At 42.8% G+C, this 18,689-nt stretch overlaps 1 protein-coding gene across 1 annotated transcript in view; it reads left to right on the plus strand.

The window, feature by feature from the left end:
* Positions 1 to 834: 834 nt before the first annotated feature.
* The window catches only part of KCTD1 (potassium channel tetramerization domain containing 1), a 102,986-nt gene continuing 85,131 nt past the window's right edge, over positions 835 to 18,689 (plus strand). Inside the window, exon 1 of the mRNA XM_074899040.1 lies at positions 835 to 896. The gene's annotated coding sequence lies outside the window, so the exon portion shown is untranslated. The remainder of the gene's footprint in view (positions 897 to 18,689) is intronic.

The following is an 18,689-nucleotide window of genomic DNA, read 5'->3' on the forward strand; positions in this document are numbered from 1 at the left end:
TTTGTTTCCTTTTAATTTTTCTGGTGTTTTAGAAGAATATAAAAATAAAAAATGCAGTGCAACTCCTTCAATCTTTTTTGCAATTCTGCATGGTTGAACATTTGAAATGAGTTTGTGTATCACCCCCAGGCATTGATTCAGACTTGATTGGGGCAAAGCAGACTCCATGTGCTTATTTTTATACACGTCATTTGGGAAGTTATATAGCCAAGGGAACAGAAAATGTGTTGCTCCACTGCCAAATTATCACATATCCCTCGATCAAAACGGGAGGTGATCCTAATCAACAAGTTGTGCGACCTTAGTGCAATGGCAATGTCAGGTCAACTCGGAGAAGTGAAGAGACAGATCTAAATACAAATAAAAAGAAAGAGAGAGACAGAAAGAAAGAAAGAAACAACCAACAATCCTTATAATTATCATCATCTGCTGCTTTTCCCTCTTCTGGCAAAGAAACACTCCATCCATTTGCAGAAATCGCCCGCGGAAACGTTACATCAAAACTAATCACAACGATTAAAATCAGCTTTTCTGTGCAAGAGGAGAGTAAAAAGCAAGTTGGAGGCTGGAATGAGACTGTTTTTTCCACAAAAAAAAATCCGAAAAAAAAATATACGTGATATATATATATATATCTCTATATGCACGTTTCGAAGGAGATCAATTTTATGCCCGTGTGATCAGTTAATTTAATTTAACTTTTATTTCGGAGATTGATTCAGACTGGAGGTAGAGACATGAGCTAATTGTATCCTGATCCTTGCCTTGAGGGGTTTCAAAGCCCTGGAGCAACTATTCTCTGTATTTTGCTCTGTCTACCTTAGCCAAGCTATTGCATTTCTCTCTGGTGTAGCGAGGAGAGCAGACCGCTGCCGGGAGAGAGAAATATCGGAAGTGTGAGTTTGGGGGGGGGGGGGGGGGGGGAGAAGGGGAGAAAGAAAAAAAAAAAAAAAAGGAGGGGGGGGGGGAGGAAAAAAAGGGACACTTTTGCGTCTCCGATGTTCCAGGTAAGGCTGCTCGGGATTGTTGTTGTTTGCAGCGGAGGGTGCGGAGGGACTCGGGCGCCGCTCGCTTCCACGCATGTGCCGGGCGCTCGCACCCCGCGCGGGGACGCGGCGCGGCCGCCTCGCCCGCCGCGCTCCCCCGCGCAACCCGCGCCCCCGCGCAGCGCAGCGCCGCGGGGAGGCGGGGAAGGAGAGAGAGCGGGAGGGAGGGAGGGAGGGATGGGTGGAAGGAAGGAGGGGGGCTGCGCGCCGGGCGGGCGGGGGGGGCTCCTCCTTTCCCCACCGCCTCTCCAAGGGGGGGACTTCGGGGGTGGTATGTGCGGGGGGGGGGGGGGCGGAATTTATTGAATTTAAATTTGTAAATTTTCTCGCGGGGGGTGCGCGGATGGCATTGTTCTTCGCCGGGCTGCAGGAGGGGGCCGCCATTGTGTCTCTGTTATGTGTGTGTGTGTGAGAGAGAGCGGGAGGCACCTTCCCCCCCCGTCCCCCCAGCGCGGCGCACCCCCTCCGGAGCCCCCCGCGGCGCCCTTTGTTGCCGGGGCGGCGAAGGGAAGGGCGGCCCCGCGGCCCTTCCCCCCTGTCTCCGCGGAGCGCGGCGCCGGGGCCGCGGGGCAGCGGCCGCCCTCCCTCCCTTCCCCCCGCCGCCCGTCTGCCCGCTGGGGCCCCCCCGCGCCCGCGGGGACTGAGGCGCCGCGGCCGCTGGCGGTTGCTCCCCCCCGCCCCTGCCCGGGACCGGCCGCCCTGCCCCGTCCCCGGGTGTCCGACGCCGTCCCGGAAGAGCGGGAGCCGCGGCCGCCGTCTCAGAAACCAAAAAAAAAAAAAAGAAAAAAGCCGTCCGCCGCCTGTTTCCAATCAGCGAGATACAAGTTTATTTGAGCGTGCCCCGCGGGCACCGAGCGCGCTCGGATTGTTCGGGAGAATTAAAAATGGGGGAAACGCTTCCCCCTCCTCAGCGGCGGGGGCTGCCGAGACCCGCGGCTCTTCCCGGGGGGGCCGAGCCGCCCGCTGCGCCTCAAGCATCGCTCGGTGTGCGGGGGAGACGGACGCGGCGCCTGGCGGGTGCGGGCCCTTCGGGGCTGGCGGCCGGAGTGATTATTTTTGTTTTCTGCCACAAGTGCGATGGAAAGACAGCGCCTGAAACGCAACTTTCCATCTTCATCTTCCCCCGAGCGCCGGGCCGGCCGGGACTGGGGAAACTCCGGGGTGATCCGAAGAAGTTGGTGCCCTGCGCACGCCGAGTCCGGAGGAAAAAAAAAAAAAAAAAAAGGAGTTTAATTGGTGCCGGTTGGGTTCAGCAGCGTCCGTGCAAGGATGCTCGGCCCGCAGGTCGGAGGCGCTTGGGGAAACTTCCCCTTGCCTATTCAAAATGACTGCGGTGATTTTGGTGTATTAATTACGCCCGAAGCACAACATGAAATGTTGTAACACACGCTAGAGGTCCCTCTCAGAGCTGTCAGACGTTAGTTAGGGTGTTTTCAGGTTGGGTTGTTCTGTTGCTGTGTGGGTTTTGGTTGGGATTTTTTTTGTTGTGTTTTGTTTTTTTTTTTTTCCCCCGGTTTCACTGTTTGAACAACATTACATTGACTATTAATGCAAATACCAGCGCAGCGTACTTTATTTAAGTAAGAGTGAAGAAAGATACGCGATGTTTCTGTTTGTGCCCTTGTCTGGGCATCGGTGGGTCAGTTACACGTTCCTCTGTGCTCTAAAAACCGAATGTAAACGGGTTTAATTTCATGCAGTGATGCATGAGTTTTGTTTGCAGTATCCTCGCAGTTTGTTGTTGGGGCCAAGTTCCAAATTTCGTACTCGCTTTTCTTGTGTGAATCCTGCCGTGGAAGTAAACAGCATAAAACTTGGATAAGGATTCTAGGCTCATGGTTTTTGAAAGAGAAATACTGAAGCAAGCAAAAAGCCAAGTACTAAGATTATAAAGAGTCAATAAAGGTGATGGAGACCACTGAAAATAATTGATCCCCAGAAATTTTCATATCCAGACCATGTTAGGGAACTAACTAGTCCCCCCAGTCTTCATGTATGAGAAGCAGTATTATCACCATTTTACGGATGGTGAAACTGAGAAATAAAAAGAAGGTCACTGACTTGCCTAAAGCCATATAGCAAATAAAAGATAGATCTGGAATCAGCTAGGACAGATTTAGATCTCTTGCTGATTTGTACTGCTGTAACCATTGATTTCAGTGGAATTCTTCTGGATTTAAGTCAGATTCAAACCTTAGGTGTTGCTCTGTCCCTTAGAAACACTGCCTTCGTCTCAATTCTGTTTTGAACATGACTGGATTAGATGCAAGATTTTGGGGGAAATACTTTGTGTACATCTAAATTTTAAAAAGCAAATTATTTGAAAACTTTAGGACTATGTTGGCTTTTGATTCTTCCCCCCCCTTACAATTTAATTTGTCACATCAACGTAGTTCCCTAGTTGATTTTTGGTATTGTTTTTTTTAATGAACCATTTCCTCATGCCTAGTGCAGCTTTTGTCACTGGTTTCTGAGAAGCGCTTCTTACTAGATGTCTGTGAATGAAGCCTTCAGTTTTATGTCAGAACCAGAACAACCTTAGAACAAACGGTTTTGCATGAGGAAGACTTCCATTCATTGTGCATCGCACTCAGGCAGAAATGAAAAATTGCATGACCATCGTATACAAAAAAGACAGCCTTTCCCCTGCATAGAGGAAAGGCTGCGTGTAGAAGACTTGCTCCCATAGGGTTTTTATTGGATTATGATAAGTTTATGTATGGAGAAAATGTGATGTGAAAGGAAATATTCACTGCTCGTAACAAATGTGAGTACATTATTCAAAGTGGGGTCTCTCACAATTAACAAAATACCAAATCTGCCAGTCACAGTCAGACAGCATTTCACATGAGCCCAGCTGGGAAGGAATGATAATTTCTGCTTTCTGTATTCCAACTACTTTAGAAACATTTTCAGGATAACATAAAACAGACACAGATGCACAGATTGTGATTATGGTGCTTTACTGTTCATTTATTAATGTGTGCTGTTATATACAAACTGCCACCACTGAAGCATAATGCAAAGTTCCTGCTTTCATGTAAGTAGTCATCAGCTGGATTTAGTAAAATACTGATACTTCAGGGAGCTGATAGTCCCTCAGTGTTGCTAACACCCCTGCAATGAGGGTCTGACCCCACATCTTAATGAGTGGGGAAGCAGACAGAGAACATGAGTCTAATTAAGACTATTCTTACACCACCACCACCCCCACCCCACCCCCAGTTTGAGCTTCTGTGTCTGAAATAGAGAGCATTTAGGTGGGATTTAGCCCCAACAGAGTGTGTGTGGTTTGTTAAAGACCATGTGCTGCCTCCCTGGCTGAGTCGAGCTTTAAATGCCAGAGCTTTAGCCCCCTTTCTCATGTTCTGTGCAGTAAACTACTGTGCCTCACTTGCAATATGCGTTCAACTCTTCTCTGGTACCAGAGGAAAAATAATGCCGATCAGAAGCAAATTTTAGCGGAGATGCCTGCTGTTACTTATTTTGGATCCTTTTACACTGCTGCAGCGGAGCCAAGTTGGATCTCCTTCCAGGAAACAAATTTAGTTAGTTGTTTTTTTCTGACAGAAACATAATTCTTACTTTAAATGGAATCTCTTCTCTTGGTCTGTGTTGCATTTATGTTTTCTTTTTACAGCCTGGGTAAAATTCATCTCTGGTATATTGCCATTGACTTCTGTGTTGTTTCACAAATAATTAATTTGACTTTCTGTGTTAAAATACAGATTTCTCTTGTCCTTCTTTCCACAGAAATCACTTTAATTTTTTTCAGTGTGAAGGAGAAAAATACAAAATTCACATTCTCATTTTTATTTTGTCCACCTTTACTACTTGTGTAGGCAGAGGTATCTCTTCTTTCACTAATTCTCTGGTAAATTAAGTTGAATATATATATATACATTTAGAGAATGTCTGTAGGTGGGAGGAGGGAGCAACTACTATCTTCCTAGCTGATAACACCTTCAAAAAAAATCTTAATGTATGTGAAAGCCATTAGCACATTCCATATTGATGATGTATGTTGTAGTTTTAATAATCCTGGGTTCTCTAATGTGTATTTTAATCATGCTTTTGATCCAGAAATCAAATAAACAACATCCCATATCCAACTGAACCAAAGGTGATGCTGTTGCACGTTCAGTTGTTGTAAGCCCATGTTTATAAAATGAATGGCTCACCTGATAACCTTTTCCTGATAGCTCTTCACATCTGGCTGGCTACCCCACTGGCAATGGAAGTTACCGTTTTGATGTGGTTGGCAGGTTAGCGCAAATGTGGCTTTGCAGGTGGTTTATATGTAGCCGAAGTTTTCGAGTGAGGCATACAAACCTTGGAAGTGCTTGCTAGGGCAAAGGAAACTCATCCTGACAAATTATTTAGTGGCTTTTACTCAACTAGTTTTCCTTGCCCAATGCACTTATGAATAAGGAACAGCCTTTAAAAAAACAAAAAGTAACACTGCACAGCAAGGTTGCCCCAAGATGATAGGGAAAGGAGTTCTGTCTCACCCAGGTTAATGGCTCTTTCTGATTTTCAAACAAGACCTTTACAATTGTGGTCATCCCCTCTCAGCCAGCATTTATGACTCAGTTCAGCCTCAAACCTCAGGTTCAGTATAGGCATCTACGGGGTTTCCTTTATTTTCCTTGGCATAATTCAGGGTGATTTGCAGGATAGCTAATATGTGCACCATAACTGGTCATACACAGTCTCAGGCGTGTGCACCCCACTCCTGACTCTGTGACTGTGGTTGCCTATGTCAAACAGGCAGCTGGTATGGGGGCAAAACTGTTGTCTACTGCTGTAGTGGGTTTTGCCAGACCTTGCCTGTTATAACTTCTAGTTCTCAGGGAAGAGCTGTGAAGCCACATTGTGATTTGGTCAGGCAGAAATGATGGGAGGTTGTCTCAGGTGAGGTATTTCCAACAAACATGAGGAAATGTAAATAATTCTGTGTGAGGCACAGGTGAAATTTAATCCAGAGCACAGCATGCAGCTCTGAGCATCCATCTTTGAGAAAGGTGAATTTAAGATGGAATGGCAGCTAGAAGGATGATAGGAGAATGAAGTGTCTGTCTTGTAAAAGGATATTGGAAAAAGCTTGAATGTCCCATGTTAGCAAAGTGTAGTCTGGAAAGTTACACAACTATTCCGTATAAATACATACAGGTAGTGAATCCCAGAAATAAGAGAAGTAACTGTTCAAGCTAAATGTCCATAAACGTGAATATAAACTGGCCCTGTTTAGGCAGTAGTTTCCATGAACACTTTCTGATATATTATCTACAAATTCAGCATTGAAATTGAGACCTTGAATTCAATAATACTCTGCTTTGGGCATGTCTTTAAAACCTGGGTTACCTGGAGAATATTTACAATAAAAGCACTGACAACCCTTTACCTCAGTGACCTTACCTGCAGTCCCAGTAGGCTATGGTTGACTAAGTTTTTTTGTCAACCTTTCTGTCAGTGGAGGTTTGGGAGATTTTTAAAGAAAAAAATATTTTTTTTAAAATCTGCCAAAAAGCAATTTGAGATTCTTTTACAAAACTGAAAACAGACCTTTCTCACTCCTGAAAATCACTATTTATTTTGAGTTTTCATTAGATAGAAATGTGAAAAAGACCATCTGACAGAAAAATGAAAAAAAGCCCCTTGAATTTTTCACAGAAAAAAAACCCTCAGTCAATATCTGGTTTTATGATCAGTGAAAATTTTGTGTTTGTCAGTGGGAGGAATTTCTGATTTGCTCTTTAGATAGGATCCTTTTCTTCTCAGTTCCAACTGCAAAGCTGTTTCTATAGTTCTTCATTTTTTCCAAGTTAGGCCTTCAGTGCTTACAGTTTTCTTCTGATTTATTTAGTGACATTCACTTTATTTTCGTCATACTCTATAAAAAGGAGAGGAGAGATTTAACAAAGAAACACGAACAAAAAGCCCTTTTCTCTTTTCCTCACCCTTTTACAAACATTAATTTAAAACCATCCTCTTCATCATCCAATCAGCTGGCAAATTTTCTGCATGCTAGTTTACTTGTATACCCAGCTTAGAAGTCCTGTTGGGGAAGGACCGTTTCTTCTGCTGCAGCAGATCACTGCAGGTATTCAACAAGTAATTAATAATAGTTGCTGCTATCAGTGTTGCCAGAGGAGCAGGAGGAAGAGAGGAGAGGAGTGGCAGACATTGAGAATATATAAATAACTGTTGGAAACCAAAGTATCCAGGGGCTGCTAAAGTGGCTCACAGTTAAGGCAAAGTGCTCTTATGAAATAAAACCATCTTTATTTCCCTGTGTGAACTGAACCTGGTGGCAGCATTAGATGGAAGAGGGGTTTGCATATTACGTCTTACAAAGGGAGTGCAGGCGCATCAGCATGATCATACAGCCATCAAGGGAGGGAGAGAGTAGTGCCGTGGTCCCCCAGACCCAGGGGAAGGAACGAAATAGGGGTCATACTGAAATATAACTGAAATACCATGCCTGTCTACCCGAAGTGTGCTGCTTTCTAAATCAGCCAAGACTCACCTAGTTTAATTCAGACGTCCTAAAGAGAAATTGATGGTCCATCCATTCAAGCACCAGGGACCAGTGCTGAATAATTCAGAGGATCATTGTAATTTCTGTAACCTGTTATGTGCCCATTATATCAAACACTTTCCTAAACACTGAAGAGAGATAATCCATGCACTAAGGACCACTCACACAAAGTAAACAGACCTTCCTAGCTTGCCAGTAACAGGCAAATTTGACAACATTTATCTATAGCAGCCTGTTTTCCTGTAAGTGGTATGTCAGGAAAGGGTTTAAATGGGATTACCATCTGTATCAGAGGGGGTCTTACGGGTGATGTTAAGGCAGCTGTACCAGCTGGTGGCTGTAGGTGAAGGCCTAGAGACCATTACAGGAGAAAATGAGAAAAGGGCAGACTAAATCGTCAGAGGACAATTAACACCCTGATTATCAAAGGGAGCTCACAGATGCAGAGAAGTTAGGGAGAACCTTGAAGATTGGTGAAAATCAGCAGATAGAGCACCAATGTAGGGATTCAAAGAGAATCATTAGGGAATGTTGGACAATTAGGGCTCCATTCTCTGTAGACAAAGAAAAAGCTGATGGAATTACCGTAGACATACAAGAGATGGTAACTGATGAGATCCATGTAGGATCTTACATAAGTCTGTAGCTTGGCTCTGGAGAAAGAGGGAGGGAAAGAAGCAGTGGAGTTTGGAGGTGGCTGCAGGTGTGAGCTGAGGGGAAAACAACGAGACAGTGCAATGTTCCATATCCTCCAGCTTTTCCTTATAGTGGCATCTGTGGTACAAAGACATTTTGGGATTCCTGGACACAAAATGAGGATGTGATTTTTGCTGTTAGCAGAGAACTGAATTTCTAAGGTTGTTGATGCTGTTCTGAGGAAGAGGATTCCTGAAAAACATGGAGGCAGGAGTGTTCCTGTTTTGGGGACATATGAAAAAGCAGCGGCGGTTTTTGCTGGGCCTTCTAGATTCAGGCAGGTGAGACTCATGAATAAAAAAAGTTAGCTCTTTCTCAGGGAAATAGGTGGTTCTTTCAAGGGAACACTGTAGTTTTGAAGAAGTATTTTCTTTAGCTCAAAATTTTGTATTTATTACTGGCTGCATACAATCTTCCCTTTTTTCCTTAATCTTCTTAATTATTTACATCAATGTCCTGCAACTGAGAGTTCCATGGGTTGCTTAGAGATAAGCTGGAGCGTGATATCCTTATCCATTTATAAGGTAATGCCTTTTTAAATTCCATTAGGTGCCCTCTTGTTTTATGAAGGGCATCTGATTTCTCCTTCACACCATTCATTATTTTATATACCTCAATTCTATCATCTTTTACTGTTTTCCTTTCTAAATGAAATAGTTCTGGTCTTAATCTTTTTGTTTAGAAATACCCCCACGTGTCTCTAATCATTTTTGTTGCCTCTGGCTATCTAGTGTAGCTATCTAGCACTCCCATCATTGCGTCTCACTGGATCTTTTAAAGCTAGCTCCAAAGTCATCAGCGTGAAGGAGACTGAAGGATGGTCTTGTGGTTAAAGTACATCACCAAGTCCAAAGTTCTGTTTCCAGATCTCCTGCCTTATGACCTTGGGCTAATCACTCAGCTGCAGAGATCCACAGTTTCCCTTTTAGTCCCAGGAAACAGTATGAGGAAATTTCAAACAAAACAGGTTAAGTGTTTCTCCATGCCTGGATATAAATTATTATAGAGGCGCAGCCATATTAACTGTAGTAGTTTCGATTGTTTTTCCACAAGGCAGCTGCATGTGTGTTGAAATTTGTAACTTCTCCCTGACTGTTTGATTGTATGGTGCTTGACTGTTTTCTATTTGTTACACTCCTCTGATATTGGGTTCCAAACAAATTCAATTAAGTCATTTCTCGTTGTTATTTTATGGTGAATTTCATATGGAAAGTATGAGTTACAAATGATTTGGGCCAAACAGACTTGGGGACTTGGAAAGCCAGCGCCGTCCTGCTGAAAGTGAAAACCAGAATCAAATTCTGACCTGTTACATGTAGGACATAGCCCATTCCTGGGAGGTGCCAGGTACCCCTCACTCCCACTCATACTTCCCACATGTGGGATCCAGACAAGCATGGTATTGCTATCTTGTCTCCAGTCTAAAAGAACTCATTATCTACAACCTGTCAGGACTCTCATAAGGAACATAAAACACCCATCTGGTTCCCTCCTCTGACGTTTTCAGCTAGGCCTGGATGCTGCATGTTTCTAGCACCACTATCACTCTCCAAAAGCCTGCTTCAGGCATGGAGCACCTCACTGCCTTGATGTGTCATTTGGTGCCTCATCATTTCTGGCACAGAGGATCATGCAGCACAGCAGCTGGGTGTGTGCTGCTGTCATGGTCCCATGCTCCAAGGGATCTCACAAGCAAATGCATTCCCGAATGTCATTGCTTGCTGCAAAATGGTCACATCTCAAGCACAGGGATAGGAGACCTTTGGGGTGTCTCAACTAGAAAACCTACTTTTTCTGGAACATCTTGTGCCACAAAAGGTGCTAAAAGTATACACTTCTTTGATAGGATGCTACTCCAGCAGAATAGCAAAAGCAAGCTGCTTAGATATTTGTAGCATAAAACTAAGGATAAGTAAATTCTGTTTTAAACTGCTTTTTTTTTTTTTTGTCTGCTTGTTATCCTCCCAGTGCTGTACCTCCTTTTTTGCCTTGATGTCCCTCTTTCTTTTTGTAAGCAGATAGTCATGAATACCCCAGAGGGCACTGCCTGCTCCTTTTGCTGGCTGGCTCAAGCCTCTGGGCACATTCCCACGCAAGCCCTGGGAAGTCTGGTGTTCTTCTGGTCTCTTTGAAAAGGGGTCAATCCTACAATACTCTTCTGATAACCCCAGTCATGTCAATAAGCCTGTTTGTGTGATTAAGTATAACACATAAGGATGCTCAGGGATTTGGTGTATCAAGAATCTTTGCAGCTTTAAAAGAGGAAAAGGGTGGTTTGGCCTTTGGTGGGGCTTGGAGGATTTTGTTTCCCTTATGCCTTATAGCTGGCATTTTGTCAGAGCCTTCTGCTCACTAGCATTCCCATGACACATGAACATGCTCAAAGAAAAATTTCCTGTGAGAAATCAATGGGCTTCATTAAATTTTCAAAGTTTAGAGCTGTGATCCTTTTTGCCCCTCTCCACGGGCAGCTGGCTCTGCCAGATTCTGATTGCTTATGTGAACATTTGATAAATCTCACTGTGGACTACATTTGCTCTTTCACCCAAGCAGTTATCACACACATTTCCCTAACACTTTAAAATTATGCCTGCCAAACATTTTCTGATGTAAAGTTAAAAGTCATCTATTACTGAAGTGATTTTTCAGCCCTCATGGGCATGTTTTTCTTTCCTTTTTTTTTTTTTCTTGTGTAGTTCAGATAGTTTCAAGCTCTTTTAAAAAGGCTGCCAAGGGTCAGTTTCAAAATATATATATTTTTTTAATTTTCTGTGCCCTAAAAATATGTTGGTGCTATTCTTTTTTTATACATCTCCTTTTAAAGTTGAAGTCAAGTGAACATAATGCAGACTTACTGCCAAGGCCACAGAAAACTTAGTACAAAACTGGAGATTGCTTCTTCCTCTCCCATGCAGGTCTTAGTCCTGCACTTACATCAGGAAGGACACTTTCCCCATTGACTTCAGTTAACCATGGCCAAATAGGCCCCATACCACTGTGCCGAGGTTGATGACACTCTTTCTGAAGTGACCTTCGCTGTCTGCAGTGGCACTGGTGCCTGCTGTGTTCCCGAGACATCCAAACCAGGGATGTGGCTTGAAGGGTGCACAGCTCCCACCCGCCTGCCACACCAGCTCGCAGGGAAGGGAAGCAGGTTCTTGCCCAGAGCAGAGCTGGGATGGGACTGGATCAGACATCCAGATTTGAAACACTTCCAAGGCCCCCACTCTAAATTGGACCTATGTGGATTGGATTGCAGCTTTGCAGTGCAGTGATTTATTGGTGTTTATGGACGACCTCTACATGCAAGCCATTTGTTCATATTCAGATCCTTGCATTTTTCCCCCTTTTCACCTCTTGTATGGTTCATACTCCTGCCTCCAGTGTGTGAGCAGAAGGCAAGATGTCACTTCTTTCCTTCCCTGATCCTCTTGTTTCCTCCCTTCTCAATGCTCTTGGCATTTTCCTTTAAATGTGTCTTTTCTTCCTCTAGGTTCCAGAACTGTGCATGGTTTTTGAAACTGATTAAAGCAGTTTGTCCTACCATGGCAGGGAGATGCTAAAAGAAAGCATGTCTGTCTCTTGGTTTTAAACCAGGATTTTTCTCAGTTTCTTCTGTAGCAAACATGGTTAAACAGGATCATGATATTAAAAAAATCAAAACGACTCCTCCCTTCCTGGAGAGCACCAGCCTGATAACACATCCAGCTTCTTTTGAAAACTCTACTAGTGCCCTTGAACTTACTGAAGCATGCTGCAGCATCAAAGGGTCTGACCAGCCTCAATTTGCCATTTCCCTTCAAAAGACCTTGGCAGGACCTTTATTTGAAATTGCCTTTGCTGCTTGTTTGAGTCACAGCTGCATTTCATGCAGTATCTAGAAGTGTAGCAACTTGGGTCTGGGCCAGTCTTAAATAAAGAACCTAATGCAAATATCCCTCACCCCAGTAAAACACAAGAAACACAAAACATCATACAAAGCCTTCTAGGGTGGAGATAGAAATCTAATAGCTAGCTAACACTTAAACTGCACTGCAATTAAAACATAATCCTTTCAATTTCCTGGATTTGAAGGGAGGAGAGGGTTGGAAAGAGGAACAGAGAAGGAAACGAGTCAGAAATGAAGACATTACAATCCTTAGCCTCAACATGGAACTACTTAAGCATACCATAATTGCATCACAGAAGGTATGCATACCCCGAAACCAAAAAGGAAGCAGGAAGGCAAGAGAAAACAAACACAGTATGATGAACCAAACAGGTAACCTTTGGGAAAAGGAAATCTAGTCCTGGCTAACCTGAAAGAGAGGAACATAAAGTGGCAAGGAAAAATGAAAGATGGAAAACAGAAGGACTGAGAGGAAATTTCAAGTGTAAACAGACACATTTCTGCAAACAAATGAGATATATAAATATCTGAAAGAGAATTAGTGGATTTGCTAGATCAAAGGGCAATTTAAAATGACAGGGGTATTGCGGAGACTCCATTATATCCTCCCATCAGTCTTTACTGGTCGGAAATACATTCACCATCCACATATTTAATTACTAAAGATGGGGACCTGTCAAACATGGAGGTACCAGAAGAGAAACTGTAGGACTGACATGCTAAAGTACAAACCTCCCAGAGCAGATGGTGTCAATCAAGGCTGGTATCTGTTAAGAAAATCATGCAAGTTTCCCTTAAAAATAGACTAGTCTGCTATACCAAATCAATAGAACATGGCATGTATTTTACTTTAAAATCAAGATCATCTCAGCCACAAGAAAAATAAAGGTTGGAATATAAGTTATTGAGTTATAAAATCTGCACACAAGCTTAATGCTAAGTATGACTGATCCAGTAACAGAAAAGCATGTCTTTTTTAACTTCCTAGAAAAGCCTTCTCAATGAAGCCATGGATTATGCAGAACCATTTAATAAAAATTTTAGAGGAAATTTCAGAATGTCTTTGATAACTTTTCTCACAAGGTGCTGTTAAGAACATCTAGCAGTCATGAAGTGAGATGCAAAATTCTGCCCTAGCATTTGTTTTACAAAAGAAAAACACTGGAGAAACAAAGAGTGAAAGGTTAGCAAGGAAGGAAGTAGAATACCCACAGATAGATCCTAGGCGTGGTCTTTAAAACTTTGAAGAGTTATCAAACCAATAAGCTGGGACATTTGGAGGTAACAACATTGTCAAAATTGTCTACCCCCTTGGTTACCCAGGGCAAGACAAGACTGAAAATCTTGGGGACCAAAATACAGTTATGTGAAGAGGAAGACGGCATTAATTTTTTTGCTTTGCTGACACAGAAAGTGACAAATGTGAGAAGAAATATTCTGAGTTCTTTGCATACATTCTCAGGTTATGAAAAACCTCTTAAAGCCTTATTTTACGTGTCACATGAAAGCAGAGCAGCAGTGGAAGGGGCAGAGACTGTGGCGCTCCGTGCTCACAGAGCTGCAGAGGCTCCAAGCGGCACCAGGACCCAGAGGGCAGTGAGATGGGGCTCCTGTAACACAGCCAGGCTCCTTGCCTTGTGCTCAGGGGCCAGCGCAAGCCTCTGACCTGAATGAACTGGTCTGGTCACCCTGTTGTACAAAGGTTAGAGTAAACACAGAAGGGACCCAGACTGCACAAAAACCACAGAGGTGTGTAAAGTCACCACCTGGCTGTGCAAGAGCTGATTTGTTCAGAGAAAAGACTGAGAATATGATAAAGGTAGGTGATACAATGAATACAGTTGAGAAATTATATATTTCAATTTACTCTTTTATGATATTAGGAAAATGTTTTGTGTGACAGTGTTAGTTTGTAACAAAGAAACTGCTGTTATTCCTGGAAGACTTTTCTAAATTTCTGAATTTCTTTTTCTAAATTTCTGCCCAGAACTGACTGCAACAGCATTCCTGCTATTTCCATGTGTGTTTCCCCGTCTCTGCAAACTGAAACAGCCAGGGCGATGTTCTCACAAAGATCAGAAATACAATAAAATATAAAGCCAGCAAGTCTAAAGCTGATAAGAGGAATTATATTTTGATACCAAATGGAAACTCCGTGGTGCAGGATATAACTGGCAGCAAATACCATTCAGCTCAGCATGGGCTGGCACAGTGAGGTTCACTCGGGCTGGTCCTTGGGAGAGAGACAGCAGAGCAAAAGACTCGTCCCCTGCAACAAAGTTGTGATCCGTTTTTAAGGAGAGCTGTACTGGTCCCTTCATATTTTTTGTCCATAAAAAATACTAAATTTTCTAATTCAAAGGTTCCTTTCACTGTTCTTGTGTATTTTCAGTCCCTTATTCCTGCAGTGGTCATGTTCTGCTGCAAAATTACTAGCAAAAAATGTTCGGTTTAGTATGGGTTATTGGAAATTTTGTCAGTCCTGGTGTGGGCAAGAAAGAAATAGAGAGATACTTGAATAAGGGGAAAATCTAGTTTATGGAAATGAATAGAACATGATTAAAGCACAGAATAAACTCCTTTCATCTCACAGCAAATAAAATATTTGTGGGATGTCAGGATTATGAGTTTCTTGTGAAAGACTAGAGTTCAAAATACTCCTATTTGTAATTTTGCGGCTAGTAGCACTTCAGGATCTGAGTATCACCAGAAGAAATTATAGAGAGGGAAATAGAGAAGAAACTAAAAGTTTATTATGACACAAATCACAGTGGAGAAATGGAAGATTAATTTTGTTCCAACATACAGTACATGCTTTAGTCTGCAAGCTAAGAAATAATAATATAAAACCTCTCTGCCTAACCTGATCTACAAATAAAATCAATTTAATTCTTCCACCTTTCCCTGGCCGTAAAGAGTGACAGTATAGGTAAAATTTAGGTGACTTCAGGGTGATACTCTTGCCAACGCTGATTTTTTTTATTTTTTTTTTTATTTAGCTAAAAAAAAAATGAAGGAAGGTCACATTTTGTCCTTTTAATTAGAGCCCCCAGTGGATACTTCTGTTCTTGCTCCTAGAGAGTATTTTATAAGAATCTGCATTTGAAAGCCCAGTGTTTGACTTCTGTTTTTGTCTAATGGGACTGATAATCTTAGGTGCAAAGTTGCTAACCTGTGAGAGTGCCAAGATGCCAGACTTTACAGGGGCCACCAGAAAATAGGAAACATTCAATATGTGATGAACTTCCCACAAACTCTTTTACAGAGATTCCTAGGGTAACCTATTGCTGTGTGTACGTGACAAGAAGGGAGGAAAGAGAACAGCCAGATCACAGTTTTCTGTTCTCAAGGGCAGGTTGCATAATCTCCGTAAGTGGGTGCACATCTTTAAATATATTCTGAGTATTAATGAATTTGGCATTCATGTCTGCCAGCCACAAAACAGCAATCTGCAAGCTGCTCCAAGCATCCCTCTCTGTGCCAGGGTTTCTGTGGAGGTGGTCAGAACCTCAAAGGATTACACTCCGGACAAAACCTGCTATATTTAGCTATGCATAGGGAGTTTCCCTGTTTCCTTGGTTTTCTATTACATTTGCAAATAAATGTTCTGCTGAAGGCGTTAATAAATGCTGTCAATAACTTCTTCCGTCCATAAACTGATCACAAAGCAGGGTAAAACTGATTGCTGGATAGAAAGTGCGACTATGTCCCGGTAGACTGGCAAACAGAACAGCAGGAGTCACTGTCCTAAGGCAAAGAAATTAATACCAGGGTCTGTCCAGAAGTTAAAACCGTGCAGGTGGAGCATTCCCTTGTCACACATGGAGGAGGAAAGGGTTGCTTGGTATACCATGCATTTATGAAAGGTTTTCGGCAGGCAGTTAAACAGAGGGAAGTGTTTTTGTGCTCTGAGTGAAACGAGAGAAACAAGTTCCCAAAAGACACAGATTTACCTAGAGAGGCAGCCAGGGAAGTTGTGGATGTGTTTCCACTCTGCTCAGGAGAACCTCTCTTTTGCTATGAGCAGATGACACCAAAGGTTAATTTAAAACAATGATTATTTGAATAGAATAACCACAAAGCAAGACAGTGATAGTAATGATAATGGCCACCTCTTCCATTACATTTTTTAATCAGCAGATTTCAAAGTTTATAACAGAAGAGGTATTTAACTTTGGATGTGTTTTACAGAAAGGGATACTGCTGCACAGAAGATGGAGTGACCTATCCAGATTCAGCCAGGGGGCATTTGGCTGAGTCAGGAATAGAAACCAGAGTGCCAGCCCAATGGGGAAGGCTTCCTAAAACAACATAGAACCAAGGTGAAATGGTAGCAAAGTCTCCGCATTTCAGCAGTGAGAAGCACCAGCTGCTTTATTCACCATTTCTTTAGAATATCAGTACGCACTTTTTAAAAAAAAACAAAACCAAAACAAAACAAAAACACGAGTATTTAATTAATTACTGAGCTGGTTCTGCAGTTCCTCTACAGGATGAAAACAAACACTTAAACAAGCCTCTCCTGCCAACCCCACCCAACACCTACTCAGTTACAACAGATGGATGAGCGCCACAGACCAGATGTCAAAATGATACCAAATTTGACACTGCACAAGAAACTGTAGCATGCTGCAGAAAAGAACCGCTCCCACAGTAACATTATTTAAATACCAGATTGCGCTGATCCCTGTTAGAAGTGATGTGCACAGAACCCAGACAGCAAAGCCTGTGGTTACTGCCACAAACTCCTGAAATCTTTCCATCTTTTTGAATAGTCTTGCCTAAATTTTGTCATCTTCTAAGGGTGAGAAGCTTTGTGGAAAAAGGATATAGAAATACCTGGCTGGAGTCCAAGAGGGATGGGATGACTGTCTCCTTTCCTTGGAACAGCTTTGATTACACCTGCTTTTGTAGTGCCTAGTAAATAGGGGCACTCAAGTTGCTCCTTGCTGCCCTTGGACACTGGCCTTGAAGGACAGGTGATCACTCTTTTGAGAGATTGCCTGTTCCTGAAAGGTAAAGAGATTTGGAGGGAACGTGGACAGGGACATATGTTTGTGAAGAAGGTTTAAAGCTTTGACATTTACAAAGGTGGCAGATTCATTCAAATGTTTTATATAATGTTGTACCAATTGACTACTTTAAGACTGAAGCCGTGTACCTTTCTGAGCAAATCTGAAGGCCTTGCAGGTTGGATAGATAGCCCAGCATTCTTGGGCTTTCCAAAGAGATTGGTCACACGCTGTGTCTGTAGCATGGCACGATAACTTGAGCCAGGTGAGCTCCCCTGGAGCTCTGGAGCATCGTAGTTAGTACAGCACAGTTCAGATGAAAGAGGTGCTGTTGCAAGCCTAGTTTGACTTCACACAGAGCAATAACCTTTGGAAACAGAAACTTGTACAGTGGGACTGGTACACTCTTCCCAGACAGTCCTGCCATAGCCTGAGCAGTCCAGGAAGGAAACATGTACACAGCAGTTGTCTGACAATAAAAGTTCTATCAAAACTGAAAACTTTTTGCTGGAATTTTTCAGTTTTGATGAAATTCTGATGGGGAAGGGTTTCGCAGTTAAACTGAGTGTACAAATGATCTAGAAATGCCAAAAGTCTGCTGATTGGAGCAACTACATGGGACAACATGAACACCTGGAAAATGTATGAGAGATCCTTCCCTCAGAACTGTGAGTGGTTTTCTTTTTGTCCTAATGGGGATTTGAAACCTCAGAAATACCTTTTCCCAAAGACGTAACTGTTGCACTCTCCCCATGCTGGAAGAAGTATTTTGCATACAGGAAAGGGATTCCAGGGAGATCATGGCTAAACTGTCTACTAATTTTAAGTTGGAGCTGATGAGTGTCTATCTTTTTCACAATAGTTAGCATTTTTGTAGCATTCTTCTCCAGTTGTATGCAATGAGTGCTTAGCTCTTTCACAAATGAGATCTCAAGTGATTCAAGTCAGGCGCCCACAGCATAAAAAAGAGGCTTTTGGTGCCCACTTTGGTTTGGTTTAAGTGACTAGTCCAGTATATTAACATAGGAACTTTGTGGCAGAGCCAGGGATAGAATCAAAGGATGTATCTTCAGCTCCAGGCAAATCTGCAGACAAACTGTCAGACTACAGATGCCTATTCAATGAGTTCCATCCATCCTGGGCACTGAATGAGTCAAAGGCCCTGTAGAAAAAAAAAAAAAAAAAGAGGATGTGATTAGATCATTAAGTGCAAAAGAAAATGTGGCAGTAGGAAAAGAAGCATAGCCATGCTGGCTTTAACCTAACTAGAGGGGAAACAGTTTTATTGTAGATGGGGCTCTATAGAAGATTCCAGTGCTGGGTGACTTGCATTAATGCCACACCCCTAGTTTGCTGAGTGAACTTACCATGTTCTCTTTGGTGCCCACAAACTCTCAGCAACATGAGAGAGTCAGGATCCATCCTCAGATAAGAGCTTACTGATGTTCCTGCTGCCTTATCATGTTGTTCTTATTTGCTGCATGTGCATGGGATCACACAAGGCA

This window comes from Athene noctua, chromosome 2 (genome assembly GCF_965140245.1).
Source record: "Athene noctua chromosome 2, bAthNoc1.hap1.1, whole genome shotgun sequence".
Taxonomy (NCBI): Eukaryota; Metazoa; Chordata; class Aves; order Strigiformes; family Strigidae; genus Athene; species Athene noctua.